The sequence below is a fragment of the Oncorhynchus nerka genome, linkage group LG5 (genome assembly GCF_034236695.1).
Source record: "Oncorhynchus nerka isolate Pitt River linkage group LG5, Oner_Uvic_2.0, whole genome shotgun sequence".
Classification (NCBI taxonomy): Eukaryota; Metazoa; Chordata; class Actinopteri; order Salmoniformes; family Salmonidae; genus Oncorhynchus; species Oncorhynchus nerka.
In genome coordinates this window covers 50,868,237-50,894,270 of record NC_088400.1, presented here as the reverse complement: position 1 = coordinate 50,894,270, position 26,034 = coordinate 50,868,237, and the positions used below count along the sequence as shown (strand labels likewise).

Below are 26,034 nucleotides of genomic sequence, written 5' to 3'. Positions count from 1 at the left end.
TTACAACTGCAACCAGAGGTTACTGTGGCAACCAGAGGTTACTGATGTAACCCTGGTTCTATGAACCAAGCACACATTTTCACTTGGGAACCAATTTTCAAATCAGGCGACTCCACATGGTGTTTTGACCCCTAATTTGATTAACCCTGATTTTAAGGTAGACTCGGCGCAATGACATTGCCACAAGCAGCACCGCAGTTATTGGGAGTGTTTGAGGGGTAAGGCTAAAGAAAGTGACTGTAGATGAAAGTTGAGGAATGAAGTCGGAGGAGGTGCATCTGTGACAGCCGAAAGTCGGACACTAATGTGGTTTTCCAACAGCAGGGCTCAGATTAACATGGCCGTGTTGCCATTATTTATAAAATGTTTTCTTTATAATGTCGAAATTAACATGTATCGATGCCTCATATCACACACTCACAAACTAAAATCATAATATAATATTATACAATCACTTAGTGAGAGCCTCAAATATCACATTTATTTGTATATCCACTCTTGTACATATACACCTTGGAAAATTGGTTCCTGTTTGAGTCATGTCTTTGGTCACGTTTGCGTTAGTCAAACAAAACACCCTAATGTTTTGTTGACAATAGATACTCCCACAATGCATGCAAAGGCTGCAGGATGAAGTTGGTGAGGGGCAACTGCAGAAGCTTGCAGTCCACTGCAGTCAAAACGTAAGGAACTTTGATTACAGGATTCTTGTAAAGTTCATGCAGTTGACATGTAGGTACAAGGGGACATTGCCCTGCGTAAGGTGCCATCTTTCAGATGGGATGTTAAACGGGTGTCCTGACTCTCTGTGGCCATTAAAAATCCCATGGCACTTATCGTAAGAGTACAGGTGTTAACCCCAGTGTCATGGGTAAATTCCCAACCTTGTCCAATTCCATCATGGCCATCTAATCACCCCCCTCATTCCTACAATGCATATATCACTCCTCACCTCTCCACCTGATAGCTGATGTGTGGTGAGCGTTCTGGCACAAAAATGAATGGCGTACATCACAGACGTGGGTGCTGCACATTGGTGGTGGATGAGGTGAGTTTTTTAATTTTACCTTTATTTAACAAGGCAAGTCAGTTAAGAACAAATTCTTATTTTCAATGACGGCCTAGGAACAGTGGGTTAACTGCCTGTTCAGGGGCAGAACGACAGATTTATACCTTGTCAGCTCAGGGGTTTGAACTTGCAACTTTCCGGTTACTAGTCCAACGCTCTAACCACTAGGCTACCCTGCCGCCCCTGTTTACCCATTACAATGTAAGCTCTTTGAGTACCTCAGTTGGTAGAAAAGCGCTACATACTGTAAATCCAATCCATCTTTATTACTAATCAAGTCCTACAGTTTTCATCCCCAGAATTCAACACACAATGAAAAGCGGTGACCAATGATGGTCCCCAACTTGACAAAAGGGATCCGCTCGAACGCAGCCGTTGAAATGAGCACAATGCAAGACTTTGCTTTCACACAGTCACACAGAGTATCTGCACATGTGCATGGGTACGACTCACATGCTGCTACAACGTCGTAACAATGTGACCAGAACAGCTGAGAGAACTAAATCATCTAAAAATGAAATATAGATATTTTTATAAAACTAGTCAAATGCATCTGAAAACGAACTGAAACTTAACTAAATGTAAAATCAAAAATGTTGAACTAATATAAATAAAATGAATATATATATATATATATATATATAACACACAAAACTATAATAATCTTGCTTCCATCACAATCATCGAGTTTAGCTGTCAGTGTCACTATCATTACAGTTGTCATTTTTGATATCATAAAGGCTGTCAGAAGCGTTATGTTCATCTTACAGCATTTTGGTGATAGAAAGAAGCCACTCGATTGCTATAGGGAACAATGAATCAGATGCATGTCTTTACTCTAAACAGGCAACTGGGTCAGTTAGGCTCAGTTTGAATTTTCAATCACAATGAATGAGCTTAACATGGATAAGGGAGGGCTGCGCCTCTGAGACACTTCATATGACTCCGACCACTGATCTAATGCACAGATAAGGAGATGACATGGATTTCCATTGATTTAATTGAAAGGGAGTCATTTTCGGAGCTGACACTGTCCTTCTGCATGGTTTAGAAAAGACTGTGTTATGAAGCTGATATGATACTGTCAACATTTATTCAAGTCCCCCTCGGGCACCATATATGGGGGGAGAGAGAGTAGCGTTGTACTGCACCATAATAATGCCTAGAAGACCTTGTATCAGGGGCTTTATGTATCAAGCAAGTGATACAGACGCCGCTTGCTCTCTACTGGAGGTGGCTTAGAAAGGCTGGGACCAAGTGAGTTTCAGGTATCCAGTGAGCATAGATGATCATGGTTTTCGCCTGATAGATTTAATGTGATTGGGGAATTTGCTGGACAGATAACCACTTATCTGATAACTGACTAAATCCTCCTCTCAGCCCACATCTCCTTCATACAACAGCTCCCAATAATTAAATCCGATCTCAAATATGACACATATAGTTAGGGAAAAAGTGACTAGGCAACAAGATAGATAATAAACTGTAGCAGCAGCAAATATGATGAGTCAAAATAGTTAGTGCAAAAATGGTCATTGCAGATAGTTAACATATAGCTAACTATCAGTAATATGGCTGGGGGGGTAGAAGCTCTTCAGGGTCCTTTTGGTTCCAGACTTGGTGCATCGGTACCGCTTGCAGTGCGACAGCAGATAGAACAGTTTATGACATGAGTGGCTGGAGTCAGACAATTTTTGGGGCCTTCCTCTCACACCGCCTGGTAAAAGAGGTCCATGCGCAAAACCCTCTGTAGAGCCTTTCGGTCAGATCTCAAGCAGTTGCCATACCAACCAGTGATTCAGCCAGTCAAGATGCTCTCAATGGTGTGGCTGTATAACTTTTTGAGGATCTGAGGACCCATGAATCATCTTTTCAGCCTTCTAAGGGGGAAGAGGCATTGCCATGCCTTCTTCACGACTGTGTTGGTGTGTGTGGACCATGATAATATCTTAATGATGGGGTGGCAGGGTAACCTAGTGGTTAGAACATTGGACTAGTAACTGAAAGGTTGCAAGTTCATATCCCCGAGCTGACAAGGTACAAATCTATCATTCTGCCCCTGAACAGGCAGTTAACCCACTGTTCCTAGGCCGTCATTGAATAAGTTAAATAAAGGTCAAATAAAATAAAAATTATTTGGACACAGAGGAATTTGAAGCTCTCGACCTGCTCCACTACAGCCCTTTGGATGGGGTCATGCAGGGCGCTCCGTTTCCCTTTGCCCACGATCAGCTCCTTTGTCTTGCTGACGTTGGAGAGGTGCTTGTCCTGGCACCACACTGCCAGGTCACCGATCAGTGTAAAAATTCCCTGTCTTTGCAGGTGATCACCACTTCTTAAAAATGGAATAATAGAGTGATTTATTTCAGCTTTTATTTCTTTCATCACTTTCCAAGTGGGTCAGAAGTGTACATACACTCAATTAGTATTTGGTAGCATTACCTTTAAATAGTTTAACCTGGGTCAAATGTTTCAGGTAGCCTTCCACAAGCTTCCCACAATAAGTTGTGTGAATTTTGGCCCATTCCTCCTGACAGAGCTGGTGTAACTGAGTCAGGTTTGTAGGCCTCCTTGCTTGAACATGCTTTTTCAGATCTGCCCACAAAATTTCTATAGGGTTGAGGTCAGGGCTTTATGATGGCCATTCCAACACCTTGACATTGTTGTCCCTAAGCCATTTTGCCACAACTTTGGAAGTATGCGTGGGGTCATTGTCCACTTGGAAGACCCATTTGCGACCAAGCTTTAACCTACTGACTGATATCTTGAGATGTTGCTTCAATATATCCACATAATTTCCCTCCCTCCTGATGCCATCTATTTTGTGAAGTGCACCAGTCCCTCCTGCAGCAAAGCATCCCCACAACATGATTCTGCCAACCCCATTCTTCACTGTTGGTGTTCTTCGGGTTGCAAGTCTCCCCCTTTTTCCTCCAAACATAACGATGGTCATTATGGCCAAACAATTCTATTTTTGTTTCATCAGACCAGAGGTAATTTCTCTAAAAAGTATGATCTTTGTCCCCATGTGCAGTTGCAAACCGTAGTCTGGCTTTTTTATGGTGGTTTTGCAACAGTGGCTTTTTCCTTGCTGAGTGGCCTTTCAGTTTATGTCGATATAGGACTTTGTTTTACTGTGGATATAGATACTTTTGTACCTGTTTCCTCCAGTATCTTCACAAGGTTCAATCCCTGTTCTGGGATTGATTTGCACTTTTCTCGCCAAAGTGACAGACTGGGTCTCCTTCCTGAGTGATATAACGGCTGTGTGGTCCCATGGTGTTAATACTTGCGTACTATTGTTTGTACAGATGAACGTGGTACCTTCAGGCGTTTGGAAATTGCTCACAAGGATGAACCAGGCTCTACAATCATTTTTCTTAGCTGATTTATTTGGATTTTCCCATGATGTCAAGCAAAGAGGCACTGAGGTTGATGGTAGGCCTTGAAATACATCCACAGGTACACTTCCAATTGACTCAAATGATGTCAATTAGCCTATCAGAAGCTTGTGACATCATTTACTGGAATTTTCCAAGCTGTTTAAAGGCACAGTTAACTTAGTGTATGTAAACTTCTGACCCACCTGAATTGTGATATAGTGTGTGATATAAGTGAAATAATCTGTCTGTAAACAATTGTTGGAAAATTACTTGTGTCACGCATGAAGTAGATGTCCTAACCAACTTGCCAAAACTATAGTTTGTTAACAAGAAATGTGTGGAGTGGTTGAAAAACAAGTTTTAATGATTCAAACCTACGTGTATGTACATTTCCGACATCAACTGTAAGTACCTTACTTTGATTGTGTTAAATTAAAATGTCCCCAAAAATAATAGTTTCTCAGCAAAAATGCAATTTCTCATGCAAAAATGTTGCTAGGACTGTCTGGGAGTGGTCTGAGAGAGGGGACTAATTGGAAGAGCCTAATAGGAGGGAAGTATAACATGAAAACTAACTTTTACAAACCTCTCTTTCTTATTGGTAAATTAACTTATACCACTTGCTGATGTCACCAGGCAGTCCAAAAAACCCAACCAGGAAAACAAGCAGACATTTTCAGGCTGTCTTTTCAAAAAGCTTTTACACTAAAAGTGCATTATGATAATTTTCTCAATTTCACAGTATTATTCCAACCTCATAGTGTGGAAATATAAATAAAACACAGAAAAATTATATTTTTACTGCACTGGAAGTCAGGATTTGTTCCGTACATTAAATAACCATGATCTGTTTACGTTACAAATATACAATGCATTCTGAAAGTATTCAGACCACTTGACTTTTTCCACATTTTATTACGTTTCAGCCTCATTCTAAAATGGATGGGAAAAAATACACATAATACCCCATAATTACAAAGCAAATACAGGTTTTTAGAAAAAAATTATTCAAATAAAGCAACTTTGGTGTAGATGGCAGCCTCGTGTCTTCTTGGCTATGACGCTACAAGCTTGGCACACCTGTATGTGTGGAGTTTCTCCCATTCTTCTCTGTAGTTCCTCTCAAGCTCTGTTGGTTGAATGGGGAGCGTTGCTGCACAGCTATTTTCAGGTCTGTCCAGAGAATTTAGATCGGGCTCTGAATACTTTCCGAATGCACTGTTATCAATAAGGTTTTGTTTCTATTGTTTGGATATACAGTACAGCCTAGTGTACATCATATAATAATATCTACCATTTAGCAGATGCTTTTATTCAAAGCAACCTACAGCAGTGTACAACAATGCATTTCAGTACATGTGGCCCCATCAGGAATCAAATACGTGCTTATGTCATTGCTAGCTCCACGGTCTTATCTACTGCGTTAAACAGGACCGGTCAAGTGTAGATTACTTTGCATTATTTGACCTTTTAAAATGTATCTAGATTCAGCTCAGTTCATTATAGAGTAGCCAGGTTTTCTTTGTGTGTTTAGCAAGCCTCATGGGTAATTGTATGCATTTTTGGCATGGTGCACAACAAGCAGACATTTTAAAAGTCCCCAGCAATAAGACAGCAAAAAATGTTCGGGTTAGTCTTGGCCCCTCTAGGGTTTGCATCGCTCCAACACCAATTCACTTGAATACTGCTGGTTATTCTAACTTATCTTGTTAAAAAGTAGACTATACAGATAGTTGTTTTTTTCTTCGGTGTGTTAAGCTACAGCACATTTTTTAATACTTCATCAATTAACTTAATTGTCAAATGTTGTTATTGGCGGGCTGTTAGGCTGGCTGGCTGTAGATCAGTATATATTTATATAAAGTATATGCAGTACCAGTCAATAGTTGACAAACCTATTCAATCAAAGTTTTATTTTCATTCTTACTATTTTCTACATTACAGAATAATAGTGAAGACATCAAAACTATGAAATAATGCAAATGGAATCATGTAGTAACCAAAAAAATGTTTAAAAAAAATTAATATATTTTTATTTTAGATTCTTCAAAGTAGCCATCCTTTGCCTTGATGACAATTGAAGATATATGGACAGAACCTGAAACCACTACTAGTGTAGGCTGCCTGCTACTTTCCCCCAAGAATTTCTTATGAACAGAATTGCAAAGCGGGGCAGTATTGGTATTTCCAAGCACAAGTGGGGCATTTCGATTTGTTGTGAGCATTATGGTCGAGGAGCTTTGATTTTAGCAAAGAAGTCTATTGATTGGTGAGAGAGTGTAGTGCCCGTGCTGAAAGCCTTACTGGCGTGGCACCAGAGCAACTTGGAGCAGCTCGGGAGCATAAGAGCAGGTAGACACTGATTAACTGCGGCAGCACTAACGCAGCAATTCTGTAACGGTGTAACCCTTCATTTCCACACACACCGGTTCTATTAACCCTGTGGCTCCCCCCATCACAGCCACAGACCTTACCGCAGACCAGTCTGATAGGTTATTTGTTTATTTATTTATTAATCCCACACCTAAGGTGCTAGGAAACTAAAGTCTGATTTACCTAGCTTTCTAGCCACCGATGGAGTCTCCAGAGTTAACCAATGCATTTTAATTTTAAATCTTAACGGTAATGTTACGTAAGTCGGAAGTTTGTGGCTTTGTAAACAAACAGTGCATAATAATGTGATCTATGATTTCAAAGCAGTCCAGCCAAACTTTTTGTAAAGAATAAATTGATGAGTAACAAACTGTCTCCTTTGATAAAATGAATTGTGCCCTGAAAAACAGCATCCAAAGGTTTAGGAGTAGAGGCAGCTGCACTTTACTAAATTGTATAACAATAATCAAGAGCAGGTATACAGTGCGTGCGGAAAGTATTTTGTTACGTCACAGCCTTTTTTTTAAATGGATTCAATTGTTCCCCCCCCCCGCTTCTCAACAATCTACACACAAAATCGCATAATAAAAAAGAGAAATATCACATTTAAATAAGTATTCAGACACTTTACTCAGTACTTTGTTGGAGCACCTTTGGCAGCGATTACAGGTATGGCGCTACAAGCTTGGCACGCCTGTATTTGTGGAGTTTTTCCTATTCTTCTCTGTATTTCCTCTCAAGCATTGTCAGGTTGGATGGGGAGCGTCGCTGCACAGCTATTTTCAGGTCTGTCCAGAGATGTTAGATCGGGTTCAAGACTGGCTGGGCCATTCAAGGACATTCATAGACTTGTCCCGAAGCCACTCCTGTGTTGTCTTGTCTGTGTGCTTAGGGACATTATCCTGTTGGAAGGTGAACCTTTGCCCCACTCTGAGGTCCTGAGCACTCTGGATACAGCTTTTCATCAAGGATCTCTCTGTACTTTGCTGCGTTCATCTTTCCCTCGATCCTGACTAGTCTCCCAGTCCCTGACGCTGAAAAACATCCCCACAGCATGATTCTGCCACCCCCATGCTTCTCCGGAAGTGGCTTCCGTCTGGCCACTCGACCCTATATATGTATATCTTTTTTTAAATTGAACCTTTATATAACTAGGCAAGTCAGTTAAGAACAAATTCTATTTACAATGACAACCTACCCCAGCCAAACACGGACGACGCTGGGCCAATTCTGCGTCCAGCGCTCCCAATCACGGCCGGATGTGATGCAGCCTGGATTCGAACCAGGGACTGTAGTGACGTCTCTTGCACTGAGATGCAGGGCCTGCTGCGCCACACATAAAAGCCTGATTGGTGGAGTGCTGCAGAGATGGTTGTCCTTCTGGAAGGTTCTCCCATCACCATAGAGGAATTTTGGAGCTCTGTGAGAGTGACCGTCGGGTTCTTGGCCCTTCTCCAACCCTTAAATAAATAAATAATTTTAAAAATAATTCAAAAAGGGCCTTCTCTCCCGATTGCTCAGTTTGGCCCGGGCGGCCAGCTCTAGGACGAGTCTTAGTGGTTCCACACTTCTTCCACTTAAAAGAATAATGGAGGCCACTGTGTTCTTGGGGACCTTCAATGCTGCAGAAATGTTTTGGTACTGTTCCCCAGAACTGTGCCTCGACGCAATCCTGTCTCAGAGCTCTACGAACAATTCCTTCGACCTCTTGGCTTGGTTATTAGTCTGACATTCACTGTCAACTGTGGGACCATATATAGACAGGGTTGTGCTTTTTCAAATAATGTCCAAACAATTGAATTTACCACAGGTGTAATCCAATCAAGTTATAGAAACATCTCAAGGATGATCAATGGAAACAAGATGCACCTGAGCTTTAAAAAAAAAACTGTTTTGACTTTGTCATTATGGGTTATTGTGTGTAGATTGATGAGAATGTTTTAAATAACGGAACAAAATGTGGAAAAAGTGAAAGGGGCTGAATACTTTCTGAATGCACTGTAAAGGTTGATTGCACAATCTGCTTCCTGCTGACTAGAGAGAAACAAGATATGTTTCTGTATAAAACGGCCACTTTAAATCTAAGTTTCTCAACAAGCTCATTCGTATGTTTTATAAACTATAAGTCATTGTCAAACAATAAGTATTTGAAGTATGAGTATGCATCCTGCAGACATTAACCCTTGACTTTGGGGGTGACATTACTCTTGTAATCACTCAGCTCAGCAGATAGTCAATGGTGACCTTGTCCCGTCACATGCTGTCAGCTTCAAGCACAGGGTCCGTGACAGTGTAATGACTAGCATCGACTTCACTGGCATCCTTGGAGCTCTCTGTCCTTGCAGTCATAGATGCTCAGTTGCAGACCAGCAGATTGTCTAGATGTATAGAATGTAGAATATATTCCAACTATGGTGTGTTGTGATTATGCTCCGTATAAAATTATATAATACTGATATGTTTTAATATGTGATCATTGTCTTCTCTCTCTCTCTCTCCCTCTCTCAGATATGGACTCTGTGCGGATCCTGCTTTACTCTCTCATCTTCCTGCTCAGCGTCTTTGGCAACCTTCTGATCATTGTGGTCCTGACGGTCAACAAGCGCATGCGCACGGTCACCAACTCCTTCCTGCTTTCGCTGGCGGTCAGTGACCTGATGATGGCTGTCTTCTGCATGCCCTTCACACTCATCCCCAACATGCTGGAGGACTTCATCTTTGGAGCCGCCATGTGTAAAACGGTCACCTACTTCATGGGTAAGATTGTGGCTGTGTTCCAGACGGTCTGCAAAGCAGTTGCACTGCACAAATTCACCAATGATTGAATAGCATGTAATCTACATTGCAGTCGAGCATCCGATTGCAATATTATATTGGTGTAGTTACTGACATGGGCAACACTTATCCAGGCATTATGAGATTTGGTGCAATAACAGCTTTGTAGACAGGCTGGATATTACTGGCCTGGAACTGTCACATAGATCTGAAAGCAATGCATTACATATTTTCAGTATTCTTACTAGATATCAGAGCATAATTAGGTTCTGGAGTCAATCATCTTTAAACAGTGGTTTGAGAAGTCTCTTCCTAGTGACATCCTGTTTTGGAGTCGTAACAACAGCCAAAGGGGAATTAACTGTAGCTCATTTAGGTCAGGGCGGACACAACCCATCATGCCAGAGCCAGTTGGACTGTCATATGTCCGCAGGAGTGTGACTTACTGATGAGCTGGTCTTTCATCAGGCTGAGCCCAATTGACCACAATGCCTCCCTGAGTCAGAGAGAGAAAAAAGAGAGGAGAGTGAGTAAGAGGGAGTGAGAGTGAGAGAGAGGGGGGAGAGGGGCAGACAGAGAACGAGAGAGAGAGAACACGAGAGAGAGAACACGGGAGAGAGAACGTGAGAGAGAATGAGAGAGGAAGTTTCAAATTTCACATTTTATTTGTCATGTAAGGGATAAACATGCTATACACTGTCCAAGAAAATGCTTATTTGCAGATTCCTTCCTGACAATGCAACAACAATAAGAAATTAAAAATATATAATAATACGAACATGAAGTAAATGGCTCCGTAAAATATTTTTTTTAAATGTATAGTACAGAACGACACATTTTACAGTCCAACATGTGTTTTGGGGAAGGGGGGATTGGGGGGCAAGTATTTAATTGTGAATAATTTAGCAATCATAATAAGAGTCTGGTTAGCAGCAGTTGCGATGTTTGTGTAGCATGAATGTGTGTTGTCGTAGAAATTCATTCTGAGAGAGACTGTCATTTCTTCAAACAATCAAGTTCAAGTTCAAATCCTCGAGCTGACAAGGCACAAATCTGTCGTTTTACCCCTGAACAGGCAGTTAACCCACTGTTCCTAGGCCATCATTGAAAATAAGAATTTGTTCATAACTGACTTGCCTAGTTAAATAAAGGTACAATAAAATTCAAAAAAATGTAAACTTGTTTTTCAACACTCCACACATTTCTTGTTAATAAACTATTGTTTTGGCAAGTCGGTTAGGACATCTACTTTGTGCATGACACAAGTAATTTTTCCAACAATTGTTTACAGGCAGATTTTTACACTTATAAATCACTGTATCACAATTCCAGTGGGTCAGAAGTTTACATACACTAAGTTGACTGTGCCTTTAAACAGCTTGGAAAATTCCAGAAGATGATGTCATGGCTTTAGAAGCTTCTAATAGGCTAATTTATGTCATTTGAGTAAATTGGAAGTATACCTGTGGATGTATTTCAAGGCCTACCTTCAAACGCAGTGCCTCTTTGCTTGACATCATGGGAAAATCATAAGAAATTTGCCAAGACCTCAGAAAAAAAATTGTAGACCTCCACAAATCTGGTTCATCCTTGTGAGCCATTTCCAAATGCCTGAAGGTACCACGTTTATCTGTACAAACAAATGTACACAAGTATAAACACCATGGGACTACGCAGCCGTCACACCACTCAGGAAAGAGACGCGTTCTGTCTCCTGGAGATGAACATACTTTGGTGCGAAAAGTGCAAATCAATCCCAGAACAACAGCAAATGACCTTGTGAAGATGCTGGAGGAAACAGGAACAAAGGTATCTATATCCAAGGTAAAACGAGTCTTATATCAACATAAACTGAAAGGCCGCTCAGCAAGGAAGAAGCCACTGCTCCAAAACCGCCATTAAAAGGCTGATTGAAACTGCACACGGGGACAAAGATCATACTTTTTGGAGAAATTACCTCTGGTCTGATGGAACAAAAATATAATTGTTTTGCCATAATGACCATTGTTATGTTTGGAGGAGAAAGGGGGAGGCTTGCAAGCCGAAGAACACCATCCCAAACATGAAGCACGGGGGTGGCAGCATCATGTTTGGGGGGTGATTTACTGCATGAGGGACTGGTGCACATATATGTCAATCATGAGGGAGTAAAATGACGTGGCTGTATTAAAGGACCATCTCAAGATATCAGTCAGGAAGTTAAAGCTTGGTCGCAAATGGGTCTTCCAAATGGACAATGACCCCAAGCATTCTTCCAAACTTGTTGCAAAATGGCTTAAGGACAACAAAGTCAAGGTATATTGGAGTGGCCATCACAAAGCCCTGACCTCATTCCCATAGAACATTTGTGAGCAGAACTGAAAAAGTGTGCGCGAGCAAGGAGGCCTACAAACCTGACTCAGTTACACCAGCTCTGTCAGGAGGAATGGGCCAAAGTTGTCCCCAACCTATTGTGAGAAGCTTGTGGAAGGCTACCCAAAAAGTTTGACCCAAGTTAAATAATTTAAAGGCAATGTTGCTAAATACTAATTGAGTGTATGTAATCTTCTGACCCACTGTGAATGTGATGAAAGAAATAAAAGCTGAAATAAATCATTCTCTCTACTATTATTCTGACTTTTCACATTCTTAAAATTAAGTGGTGATCCTAGCTGACCTAAAACAGGGAAATTCTGCTGGGATTAAATGTCAGGAATTGTGAAACACTGAGTTTAAATGTATTTGACTAAGGTGTTTGTAAACTGTATCTATTTGTGTGATCTGCCTTATTCATATTATGCAGTTAGAAACATCACTCTGAAGCAGACAAGAAAAATCAATGGGCAAAAGTTTCATCAGCCAAAAGCAATCAATGCACAGGGCTATTATGACTTTCTTTCTTCAGACATTGATTTTGTGCCTAGGCACAGCAAAATTGCCCATTAATGCCTGCACATAAAGAGTCGTACCATCAGTCCCAATGACTGGCTAAAGGTAGATGATGTACATTATATAGATGTCCTGTATATATTGATGAAGTGTGTTGTTAACCTCTTGATGTGTAAGTTCTAAATATGAATAACGGCCCTTACAATGTGAGTTCTTCTTGCACGCGATACCAGGTATGTTGCATTTTGCCATTATTCTCTGCACCCCTCACTGCATCAAGACCACATTTTCCTCTTAATATTATGCTTTACATAACCATTCAATCCCTTATCCCTTCTGCATATGGTAGTAGCAGTGAGTATCTATATTATTATAGATAAATCTCTTATTATAATCTATATTATGTTATTATCTGAAAGAGGCTTTGGTGTTAGCCTGTCTGAGTGTGGGGACTTTGGCATGAGTGAGGCAAGGTTGTAGATATAATGAGTTATCTATGGAGCTAGACAGGATTATCTAGATTTATATTTTGGCGTCATCTATGGGCTGAATGTTATGTGGGTGGACCAGTTATCGATCTCCTTCCAAAACATGGTTACATTTGTATTAACTTAAAGTATTACTAACTACAAACTGCCCTAAAATTGTTTCACCCAAATCTGGCAACCCCATTTAGCTTTCGCACTACAGCTAGGCTAGGCAGTAGGCTTGTATTTGAGGTGATAATCTGTGAGGTGAAAACATTCATTTGCTTTGTGATTTGTTAGAAACTATAAACGACTTGTCAAGTCATGTGCCCCGGTTCTTGTATTTACTGTAACAAGCACATCGAAGATGTGTACTATGCTGAAAAGTGGCCAAACTAAATTAATCTTATGCAGTCAATGGGCGCAGCCATCTTTGACTTTGTTAATTTGTGTTTTATAGTCAATGGCATTTTGGGATTAGGGAGTTTTCATTGGTCAAACACAAACAAACATGTCTGCAATCATGAAGATTTTAGCCGCTGTTAGCTTAGCTGACACGTACCTCTATAATATTACATTTCTCCCTTGTGCTCACCAGAGATGTGGTACATTGTAAACAAGTCTAGCTGTTAGGTTGCAAATGTATGTTTCGTTTTTTGTCAGCGCAACTTGTTTTTTAGACTGGTTTATGGAATGAGTTTGGCTGTGGATGTGTTCCGTGTGATGCTTGGATGCTAAAGTTTGCACTTACAATAAAAGGTCAAATTGAGGAATAAAGTTGTGAAAACCTTTATTTTCCATCAGTACGTAACATTGTTTAGATGCTTTTCAGACAAGAACGCCATTTAGATGTGTTTGGTATATGTAGACGTTCTGTTACTTCTGTTCCAATCACATATTTGCGATGGTACGCTGCAGGGACCAATCAAAAAATATCACAAATATGTGACCGTACGCTTGAAAAGGTTAAGGGTCCAAGGAGCCATTTTTATCTCAATATCAAATCATTTCTGGGTAAGAATGAAGAAGTATCTTAATGTAATTGTTTCCAATTAAAATGAACAAAAATAGCTTCTTAGCAAAGAGCAATTTGTCAAGAAAGAATTTAGCTCGGACCGTCTCGGAGTGGTCTGAATTGTGAGGGGAAAACGGAATGCCGTGGCTGCGAATACAGAGTTTTCTGTCACCTGCCGCCCCTCCGGAAACCTTTTAATCTTTAATATGACATTCTGTGCATGTGTTATTTTACAAACACTACATAGCTGCTGCTCACACTACCCCTCTCTCGATTCCCCATTTTCTGTAGTCTGCCTCATATTCCTGAACATTTTAAATAAACAAAAACATGCAGCGATTTGAATGAACTTTCACAAAAATATATATCGAAGGCTATACAACCTCTGTCTGTTGTAATGGATATTGCAGTTGAACAAGCAGGACCCAGTCCCTTAACATCGCATTGGAGCAAAAACAATCACTGATGATGTAGACTAATCTTATAGTTTCTGCTATATTGTAGCCACTAGCCAGAGTTCCTGAAAAAAGAATACTACCACTTTGGTCTGTCTGTCTGTCTCCAGCTTAGCCAATGTTCGGAATGATGATGAAAATATAACATTAAATCGCTTGTGATTGATATGCTACCTAGTTTAGAGGAGCATCAAATTAACACATCCACGCTAGACATCAAAAACAATGAGAATACACAAGGACCTCTCTTGTTTTGGATGGCGACCAGCCACTCGGTAGCTATCAATTTATGAACTACAAACCAATTCAAGGCCATCCCGTAAGGGGATCTTGCAAGAATTCTACTTGGACTGCTGAAATCCCTTGTTGTGGAGAGTTGAAGACCGTTGGTTCCAGACATGATGTACGTAAGAGAATCCATTTCAATCTCACCTATCTTTACCCTGATTGTGTGTAATCTGTATCTGTTGCGTTATTATTACTATCTACACTGAACAAAAATATAAACGCAACATATAAAGTGTTGGTTCCAAGTTTAATGAGCTGAAATAAAAGATTCCTGAAATGTTCCATATGCACAAAAAGTGTATTTCTCTAAAATATTGTACACAAATGTAATTTCATCTAACTCAGCAATAAAATAAGTGTCCTCTCACTGTCAACTGTGTTTATTTTCAGCAAACTTAACATGTGTAACATAACAAGATTCAACAACCGAGACATAAACTGAACAAGTTCCACAGACATGTGACTAACAGAAATGGAATAATGTGTCCCTGAACAAAGGGGGAGTCAACATCAAAAGTAACAGTCAGTATCTGGTGTGGCCACCAGCTACATTAAGTACTGCAGTGCATCTCCTACTCATGGACTGCACCAGATTTGCCTCTTCTTGCTGTGAGATGTTACCCCACTCTTCCACCAAGGCACCTGCAAGTTGCCAGACATTTCTGGGGGGAATGGCCCTAGCCCTCACCCTCCGATCCAACAGTTCCCAGATGTGCTCAATGGGATTGAGATCCGGGCTGGCCATGGCAGAACACTGACATTCCTGTCTTGCAGGAAATCACGCACAGAACAAGCAATATGGCTGGTGGATTTGTACAGGCCAGAGTCCAGAGTACAGGCCTCGGTGTAACGCTCATTTCTTCGACGATAAACACAAATCTGACCATCACCCCTGGTGAGACAGAACCGCGACTCGTCAGTGAAAATCACTTTTTGCCAGCGAGGGTGGGTTTGTGTCTATAGTCAACGTTGTTGCCGATGATGTCTGCTGAGGACCTGCCTTACAGCAAGCCTACAAGCCTTCAGTCCAGCCTCTCTCAGCCTATTGCGAACAGTCTGAGCACTGATGGAGGGATTGTGTGTTCCTGGTGTAATTCGGGCATTTGTTGCCATCCTGTACCTGTCCCGCAGGTGTGATGTTCAGATGTACCGATTCTGTGCAGGTGTTGTTACACCTGGTCTGCCACTGCGTGGATGATCAGCTGTTCATCCTGTCTCCCTGTAGCGCTGTCGTAGGCGTCTCACAGTACAGACATTGCAATTTATTGCCTTGGCCACATTTGCAGTCCTCATGCCTCCTTGCAGCATGCCTAAGGCACATTCACGCAGATGAGCAGGGACCCTGGGGATCTTTCTTTTGGGGTTTTTCAGAGTCCGTAGAAAGGCCTCTTTAGTGTCTCACAGTACAGTAGTTTTCATAACTGTGACCTTAATTTCCTACCATCTGTAAGCTGTTAGTGTCTTCACGACCGTTCCACAGGTGCATGTTCATTAATTGTTCATGGTTCATTGAACAAGCATGGACAACAGTGTTTAAACCCTTACAATGAAGGACAGGATCCTGAAAAAGGGATGTTTCTTTTTTACCGAGTTTATGTTAGTGAGGATTTCTCCTTTGCCAAGATAATCCATCCACCTGACAAGGTGTGGCATGTCAAGAAAGTGCATGATCATTACATAGGTGCACCTAGTGCTGGATACAATAAAAGGCCGCTGTAAAATATGCGGTATTGTCACACAACACAATGCTACAGATGTCTAAAGTTTTGAGGGAGTGTGCAATTGGCATGCTGACGGCAGGAATGTCCACCAGAGCTATTGGCAGGGAATTGCATGTTAATTTCTCTACCGTAAGCCACTTCCAACGTCGTTTTAGAGAATTTGTTACTCGTTTCAGGAAACTAGTGTCACGACTCCCACCGAAGGTGGCTCTTCTTCCTTTTCGGGCGGCGCTCGGCGGTCGTCGTCACCGGTCTAACTAGCTGCCACCGATCCCCTTTTCCTTTTCTGTTAGTTTAGTCTTATTGGTTGCACCTGTTCCTCTGTTTGTTTTGTGGTTGTGCCTTTTGCTTGATTTTTTCCGGACTGTTGTGGTCCTGTGTTTGGGCCGGTCTTTTGTATGCGCCTGGCTTTTGGCGTGACCATTTTGTACCGGAATAAATATTACGATTATCCTAAAACTTCCGCTCTCTGTGCCTGACTCCGCACCCACTAGTCCTAGAAGACGTGACAATTAGGCGTATTTCGCGCATCACTACTTCCCAGGAGAGCCATTTGAACGTAAACTTTTTTTAATCAAAATGCATTTTTTGGCAGAAATCCCTTCTGGAACATTGGAACTTTAATGTGCCATAATAACAAACATGTATGCCATCTGTAAATGCAAATGAAAGTATTACATTTCAAGCCAAGGTGGTTTAGCCACAGAAAAAGACAGCAACTTTCTCACTAGCCATGATTGACTGAGATAAATCAAATCAAATTTGTCACATACACATGGTTAGCAGATGTTAATGCGAGTGTAGCGAAATGCTTGTGCTTCTAGTTCCGACAATGCAGTAATAACCAACGAGTAATCTAACGTAACAATTCCACAACTACTGCCTTATACACACAAGTGTAAAGGGATAAAGAATATGTACATAAAGATATATGAATGAGTGATGGTACAGAACGGCATAGGCAAGATACAGTAGATGGTATAGAGTACAGTATATACATATGAGATGAGTAAGGTAGGGTATATAAACATAAAGTGGCATAGTTTAAAGTGGCTAGTGATACATGTATTACATAAAGATGGCAAGATGCAGTAGATGATATAGAGTACAGTATATACATATGCATATGAGATGAGTAATGTAGGGTATGTAAACATTATATTAAGTGGCATTGTTTAATGTGGCTAGTGATACATTTTTACATCAATTCCCATCAATTTCCATTATTAAAGTGGCTGGAGTTGAGTCAGTATGTTGGCAGCAGCCACCCAATATTAGTGGTGGCTGTATAACAGTCTGATGGCCTTTAGATAGAAGCTGTTTTTCAGTCTCTCGGTCCCTGCTTTGATGCACCTGTACTGACCTCGCCTTCTGGATGATAGCGGGTGAACAGGCAGTGGCTCGGGTGGTTGTTGTCCTTGATGGTATTTATGGCCTTCCTGTGACATCGGGTGGTGTAGGTGTCCTGGAGGGCAGGTAGTTTTGCCCCGGTGATGTGTTGTGCAGACCTCACTACCCTCTGGAGAGCCTTACGGTTGTGGGCGGAGCAGTTGCCGTACCAGGCGGTAATACAGGATGAGGTCTGCTATTGATTGTGCATCTGTAGATGTTTGTAAGTGCTTTTGGTGACAAGCCGAATTTCTTCAGCCTCCTGAGGTTGAAGAGGCGCTGCTGCGCCTTCTTCACCACGCTGTCTGTGAAGGTGGACCAATTCAGTTTCCCCGTGATGTGTACGCTGAGGATCTTGAAACTTACTACCCTCTCCACTACTGTCCCGTCAATGTACCCAGTTGCACAGGGTGGGGTCGAGAACCAGGGTCTCGAGCTTGATGACGAGTTTGGAGGGTACTATCGTGTTAAATGCTGAGCTGTAGTCGATGAACAGCATTCTCACATAGGTATTCCTCTTGTCCAGATGGGTTAGGGCAGTGTGCAGTGTGGTTGCGATTGTGTCGTCTGTGAACCTATTGGGGCGGTAAGCAAATTGGAGTGGGTCTGGGGTGTCAGGTAGGGTGGAGTTGATATGGTCCTTGACTAGTCTCTCAAAGCACTTCATGATGACGTAAGTGAGTAGTAGTAGTCGTTTAGCTCAGTTACCTTAGCTTTCTTGGGAACAGGAACGATGGTGGGCCTCTGAAGCATGTGGGAACAGCAGACTGGGATAAGGATTGACTGAATATGTCCGTAAACACACCAGCCAGCTGGTCTGCGCATGCTCTGAGGACGCGGCTGGGGATGCCGTCTGGGCCTGCAGCCTTGCGAGGATTAACACGTTTAAATGTTTTACTCACGTCGGCCACGGAGAAGGAGGGGGGGCCCATAGTCCTTGGTAGCAGGCCACGTCGTTGGCACTGTATTATCCTCAAAGCGGGCAAAGAAGGTGTTTAAGTTTGTCTGGAAGCAAGACGTATGTGTCCGTGACGTGTCTGGTTTTCTATTTGTAGTCCGTGATTGCCTGTAGACCCAGTCACATACGTCTTTTGTCTGAGCCGTTGAATTGCGACTCCACTTTGACCCTAAACTGACATTTAGCTTGTTTGATTGCCTTGTGGAGGGAATAACTACACTGTTTGTATTCGGCCGTATTCCCGGTCATCTTTCCATTGTTAAATGCGGTGATTCGCGCTTTCAGTTTTGCGTGAATGCCGCCATCTATCAACGGTTTCTCGTTTGGGTAGGTTTTAATGGTCACAGTGGGAACAACCTCTCACTTGCTCATCCTTATAAACTCACACAGTGAATCAGCGTAGACATCTATTTTATTCTCTGAGGCTGCCCGGAACATGTCCCAGTCCACGTGATCAAAACAGTCTTGAAGCGTGGATTCTGATTGGTCAGACCAGCGTTGAATGGTTCTTGTCACGGGTACATCCTGTTTGAATTTCTGCCTATAGGAGGGGAGAAGCAAAATAGAGTCGAGGTCGGATTTGCCAAATGAAGGGCAGAGGAGGGCCTTGTATGCATGGCAGAAGTTAGAGAAGCAGTGATCCAGTGTTTTGCCAGCCCGGGTACTACAATCGATATGCTGATAGAATTTAGGTAGCCTTGTTCTCAAATTTGCTTTGTTAAAATCCCCAGCTACAATAAATGCAGCCTCCGGATATATGGTTTCCAGTTTGCATGGAGTCCAGTGGAGTTCCTCGAGGGCCGTTGTGGTGTTGATATACATCGCAGTGACAATGACCAATGTGAATTCTCGTTGGAGATAATAGGGACGACATTTGATTTTGAGGAATTCTAGGTCCGGTGAACAGAAGGACTTGTGTTCCTGTATATTGTTATTTTTGAATGAGCAGTCGTTCATGTGCAAAGTATTTATTCTCATGAGCATAGTTTCCACATGTATGTACCAGCCCACTCTCTTTGTCTCTCCCGCTCTCTTTATCTTGCCCCTCCCTTTCATTGTGTAACAAGCCGTCATACTGGGTTAGTCCACCATGGACTTTTCATTGAATTATTGAAGTAATCAACCTATAATCTATCCTGTGTGTGTGTTTATGTAATTCTGTGTGAGTATTTAGTTAATTTAGAGATCTAACATTGAGCAGGACAGAACGACAATGGTGTGATTCCATCAGTGTGGGGCTATTTGTCTGAAATGTAATGCTCTTCGTGTCTTTACTTAATTATAAGCTAAAGAGGCTTTACCATTTGTCTTTACGTGCATCTCTCTGATGTGGCAAGCCTGCTCAAATACATAGAAGATTTTTATCACTATCAAACCTGGTAATATAGTATTTGTTTTCCTTAATTAAAATATTTTTCCTGCTTAATTGAACTTCCCTTTCTCAATGGAGACAATGTAATTGTCTCAAAAGTTTAAACCCCGTCCATCAGGCACTCCAGACAGAAAACAAGTACCATTTGAACCCAGGTCTGATCACTGTTGATAGACATTTTAATCTCTCTTATTGACCCCTACCCCTTCCCTGCATTCCTATAGGGCTCTCCGTCAGCATCTCCACCTTCAGCCTGGTCGCCATAGCAATCGAGAGGTACAGCGCCATCTGCAACCCACTGAAGTCGCGAGTGTGGCAGACTCGTTCCCATGCCTACCGGGTCATCGCCGCCATCTGGGTGTTGTCGTTGGTCATGATGGTGCCCTACCCAGTGTTCAGCCACCTCAAGTCCTTCCCCAAACCCGACCGAACTACGGGACACATGTGCCGCCTGGAATGGCCAAGCGGTGGGGTGGAACAGATGTGGTGAGTGAGTTTCTGACTGGAGACCTCTAGTGCAGTGGTCAGAACTGGTTTCTGACCGGTCCCTGAGTTTCCTGGCGCTAATTAAGTCAGTTCTCGAGAGGTATTTTCAAAGTAAGCCGTTATCAAAGGAACATAGATTGCCAGTCCATTGTACAAAAAAGTATCTTGAGTTTGTTCGGTCTGTTTTTATGTTTGATTACTTTTATCGAATAGATTTGTTTCAAAATAAATTGTTTTTTCCCCACATTTCTGATCAGGGAAGCAATGAAGCATTTGATGCTGTTTTCATTATATTTCCACTTATATTAAATTTGCCCAAAAGTAATGCCTTCCCCCTGCAAGACTGAACAGAATCATCATAGCCGGACATTTCGGAGCACCACAGCAACATCTAAGGCAAAGCAATTATATTATTAGGCGGAGTAGTTCGCATTGACTCAGGGCTAGCGAAGCAGTTTTAGAAGGTAATTACACTCTAAAGACCAGCAGTTTACTGGTCGACGATTAGTAATATCGCTAGAATATATCTGCATCTGCAGTTCAAGTTTCGGCTTTTTCTGTAGAAACTGTTGCTGTTAAGTTTGGGCACAGAGGACTATTCATCAATTTGCCCATAAACAAACAGAGAGACTGTGGAGTAGAGCAATTAAAGGAAAATTGACATTCTCCAGGGGTTCTCCCCAGCCTTATACAGCTCTCTCGTCTCTCTCCTCCAGACCATACTTCTTATCTTTTACACTAAATAAGCTCTCTCTCTGCAGACCTTACTACTTGAAATGTAGTTGTTCACTGATTGCAGCCTGTTAAAACCTTTCCAGACTTTACTTGTTTTTCTTTTACACTACAACCCTAAGAGTCCTTTGGGGATCTACAGTGCATTCTGAAAGTATTCAGACATCTTGAATTTTTCCACATTTTGTTGCATTACAGCCTTATTCTAAAATTGATTAAATAATTTTTTCCCCTCAGCATTCTACACACAATACCCCATAATAACAAAGCAAAAAACTTTTTTGTATAAATAAATAAAAACGTAAATATCAAGTATTCAGACCCTTTACTCAGTACTTTGTTGAAGCACCTTTGGCAGCTATTACAGCCTTGAGTGTTCTTGGGTATGGTGTTACAAACTTGGCACACATATATGAGGAGTTTCTCCCATTCTTCTCTTCAGATCCTCTCAAGATCTGTGATGTTGCTGCCCAGCTAAGCCACTCCTGCATTGCCTTGGTTGTGTACTCAAAGTCGTTGTCCGGTTGGAAGGTGAACCTTCGCCCCAGTCTGAGGTTCTAAGCACTCTGGAGCAGGCTTTCATCAAGGATCTCTCTTTACTTTGCTCCGTTCATCTTTCCCTCGATCCTGACTAGTCTCCCAGTCCCTGCCGGTGAAAAACATGACTGTAGGGATGGTGCCAGGTTCCCTTCAGACTAGACGCTTGGCATTCAGGCCATTGAGTTCAATCTTGATTTCATCAGACCAGAGATTCTTGTTTCTCATGGTCTGAGAGTCCTTTAGGTGCCTTATGTCAAACTCCAAGCGGACTGTCTTGTGCCTTTTAATGAGAAGTGGCTTCCATCTGGCCACTCTACCATAAAGGCCTGATTGGTGGAGTGCCGCAGAGATAGTTGTCCATTTGAAAGGTTCTCCCATCTCCACAGAGGAACTCTGGAGATCTGTCAGAGTGACCATCGGGTTCTTGGTCACCTCTCTGACCAAGGCCCTACTCCCACTATTCTTCAGTTTGACCGGGCGGCCAAATTTCTTCCATTTCTTTGTGGTTCCAAACTTCTTCCATTTCAGAATGATGGAGGCCACTGTATTCTTGGGAACCTTCAATGCTACAGAAAGTTTTGGTATCCTCGATACAATCATGTCTCGGGGATCTACGGACAATTCCTTTGACCATATGGCTTGGTTTTTGCTCTGACATGCACTGTCAACTGTTGGACCTCACATAGACAGGTGTGGGCCTTTCCAAATCATGTCCAATCAATTTAATTTACCACAGGTGGAATCAAGTTGTAGAAACATCTTAAGGATGATGAATGGATGCACCTGGGCTCAATTTCAAGTCTCGTAGCAAAGGGTCTGAATATATTTTTTTTTATATAGATTTGCAAACATTTCTGAGGATTTATTGTTATTTCTGAGGATTTTTGGTTATTTAATCCATTTTAAAATAAGGCTGTAACCTAACAAAATGTGGAAAAAGGGAAGGAGTCTGAATACTTTCCGAATGCACTATTTCTCTTAACAATGGCAGGCACAATCATTTTAATAGGATTTATATTTTAATTTGTATTGATATTCAAAAAATGATCAAAGCAGCGGTGACAGTAGATGTAATCAACAAGCACACACAATATAATACCTATCATTTTTTAATTATTACAATATACTTCAGAAAATATGCTATTGAAATATAACTTGTGACCTTAGTACTTTTGTACTTTTGGTGACCTCTTTGGTGTAATGGCTAAGGTGTTGGACTGACAGTCACAGGGACTATTTGAGTCCATTACGGGCTACTCCCCAAATTGGCTATTGAATCAGCGTGTCTAATTATGCTTACTAATGATGCCGGCCATGAAGAATTGTCAAATAATGTGAAACAGAAGTATTAGTGTAGCACCTGCTCCTCGCCCCTTTCCATGTTCTTCTCTGACAATAGAGAATAAGGATCAAAGACTAAACAAAAGATGAACCGAAACCTCATTTATTTACTGCCTCTCTGTATGTCCTTCCTTCCTGTCACCGTTTGTCCCCCAATCCCTGATGTGTGACCCACTATCAAACAGAGTACTGATGAAAAGCTTTGAGTATCAGAGGCTGCATTAATGAATGAATGAATGAGAGCCTAACCTGCTGCAAAGGCTGATGGGAGATTAAAAATGAACCATCCATGGAGGATGTTCAGAGGAAAACACCCACGCACCCATTAGAATTTCACACAACGCAAAATAAAGGCTTCCTCTCTACTAATTCTCAAAGTGTGTGGAATGAACAATAGTGGATTTGTACTTTTTTTGTACACGGCCAAGTTGATAGTATCCGCATTGATGTGAAGATAATTGGAAAAATGTTAATTACTTCCATAGAAATATTATTTTATTTTATGACCACAATGATCAAAGTAACTTTTTTCTCTTCCTGTCTGGCTTCCTGTCCCTCTTTACCTCTGTCTTTCTCTCCCTCTTTCTTTCCCTCCCTTTTTCTCTCAATTTCCCTCTTTTTCTTTCACTCCATGTTTCTTTCTCTTTCCCTCTTTCTTTCTATCCTTTTTTCTCAGGTACATGCTGTTGCTTTTAATCTTGTTCTTCATCCCTGGGGTTGTGATGATCGTTGCCTATGGACTCATCTCCAGAGAGCTGTACCGGGGGATGAAGTTTGAGCTGGACCAAAACAGAGAGAACAGTTGTGAGACTCCTACACCACATGTATCTCCTGCCATGGATATGATTGAACAACTAATTTGTTTCTCACAAATAGAAAGTTATGTAAATGAAGTTGAGGTTTTGGGTTAGGGATTGGGGTTGGGGTTTTGAAATAGGGTGGTGCTGGGCAGAAGCAATGAGGGCAAGGACTAGGATTAGGGTTTTTAAAAAGGCTGGTAAAGGCTGGGGCCAGAATAAGGGTTTTGCATTCATACAGTAACTATTTTCTCATAAAGCCTGTTTATTTGTGAATGCATGTTCCCCACAATGCAGGCTTATGTCACCAACTCTTTTCTCATCCTATTATTAGTAATGTGCTCTGTCTTCAACCTACACACTTACTCACCTACACACTTACACCCAATTCAGACCCACTTACACACTTCCATGTACATTCCACAGCACTGAAGAATGGCGTAAACACCACTGTGACCACCAGCAACAACGACACAGACGATGATGGCTGCTACATCCAGATACCGAAGAAGCCACCGTCCATGGAGCTGTCCACCCTCACCACCCCTACTTCCTGGCCCCTCCTAAACCCAGAGTGTCCGCCGAGCACCCTCGAAGCAATACCTCGGAGGCTAAACTCTTGGCCAAGAAGCGCGTGATCCGCATGCTCATTATCACTGCCATTCTCTTCTTCCTCTGCTGGATGCCCCTGTACACGGCCAACACGTGGAAGGCATTTCACATCAGCTCAGCCCACCGGCTCCTCTCGGGGGCACCCATCTCATTCATCCACCTATTGAGCTACACATCGGTGTGCGTCAACCCCGTTATCTATTGTTTTATGAATACACGCTTCCGCAAGGCGTTGCTCACCACCTTCGCCCACAGCCGTCCGCCCTGCTGTCGGCGCCGCCGGGAGAGGCGGAACGGCGGGGATGATGAGATGACAGTGACGGGAACTATGGGTCCTTTGTCCATGTCCAAGATCAGTTATACCACAGTGAGCACCGCGGGGACCTACTGATTCTTTGTGAAGGGGGCTAGGGGTACAGTGTCCATATTAGGACAGCCTCATTCTCTGCAGGACTTCTTCCTAATATGGACCCTGTATAGGGGAACACAGGGGGCTGTAGCAGTGGGTACACAGGTAGTTGTGACCAGGGATGGCAACCGACAGAATGCTTGTGCATTTTCTTTGCTTGTTCGCTCCTGATTTCTTCACATTTTATTGTGTTACATACTGGGATTAAAATTGATTTAATTTAAAAAAAATTGTCAACGATCTACTTAAAGCACTCTGTAATGTCAAAGTGGAAGAAAATGTCTAATGAAAAATAAAACACTAATATATATTGATTTGATAAGTATTCACCCTCCTGAGTCAATACATGTTAGAAACACCTTTGGGGATCATGACTAGACATCAATTTAAAGTCTTGCCATACATCTTCAAGCAGATTTAAGTCAACTGTAACTGGGCCACTCAGGGACATTCACTGTCTTCATGGTAAGCAACTCCAGTGTAGATTTGGCCTTGTGTTGTAGGTTATTGTTCCACGGAAAGGTGAATTCCTCTCCCAGTGTCTGGTATAAAGCAGACTTAAGCAGTTTTTCCTGTGCTCAGCTCCATCCCATTTATTTTTGTCAATCATACCTATACCATGATGAAGCCAACACCATACTTGAAAATAAGGTGGCAGTTAGTCAATGATGTGTTTTATTGGATTTACCCCTAACATAAGGCTTTGCATTTAGGTCAAAAAGTGTATTCCTGTGCCATGTTTTTTTTCCAGTATTACTTTAGTGCCTTGTTGCATACGTATGCATGTTTTATTCTGTATGTTTGTATTCTTCTTTTCACGCTGTCATTTAGGTCGTTATTGTGGAGTCACTACAATGTTTTTGATCCATCCTCCGTTTTCTCCCATCACAGCCATTTAAATCTGTAGCTGTTTTAAAATCATCAACGGTTTTATCATGGTGACATCCTTGAGCAGTTTTCTTCCTGTTCTGCAGCTCATTTCAT

The 26,034-nt window shown here is 41.9% G+C and overlaps 1 pseudogene; it reads left to right on the top strand.

The window, feature by feature from the left end:
- The window catches only part of LOC115129952 (cholecystokinin receptor-like), a 33,351-nt pseudogene extending 7,541 nt beyond the window's left edge, over positions 1 to 25,810 (top strand).
- Positions 25,811 to 26,034: the final 224 nt, after the last annotated feature.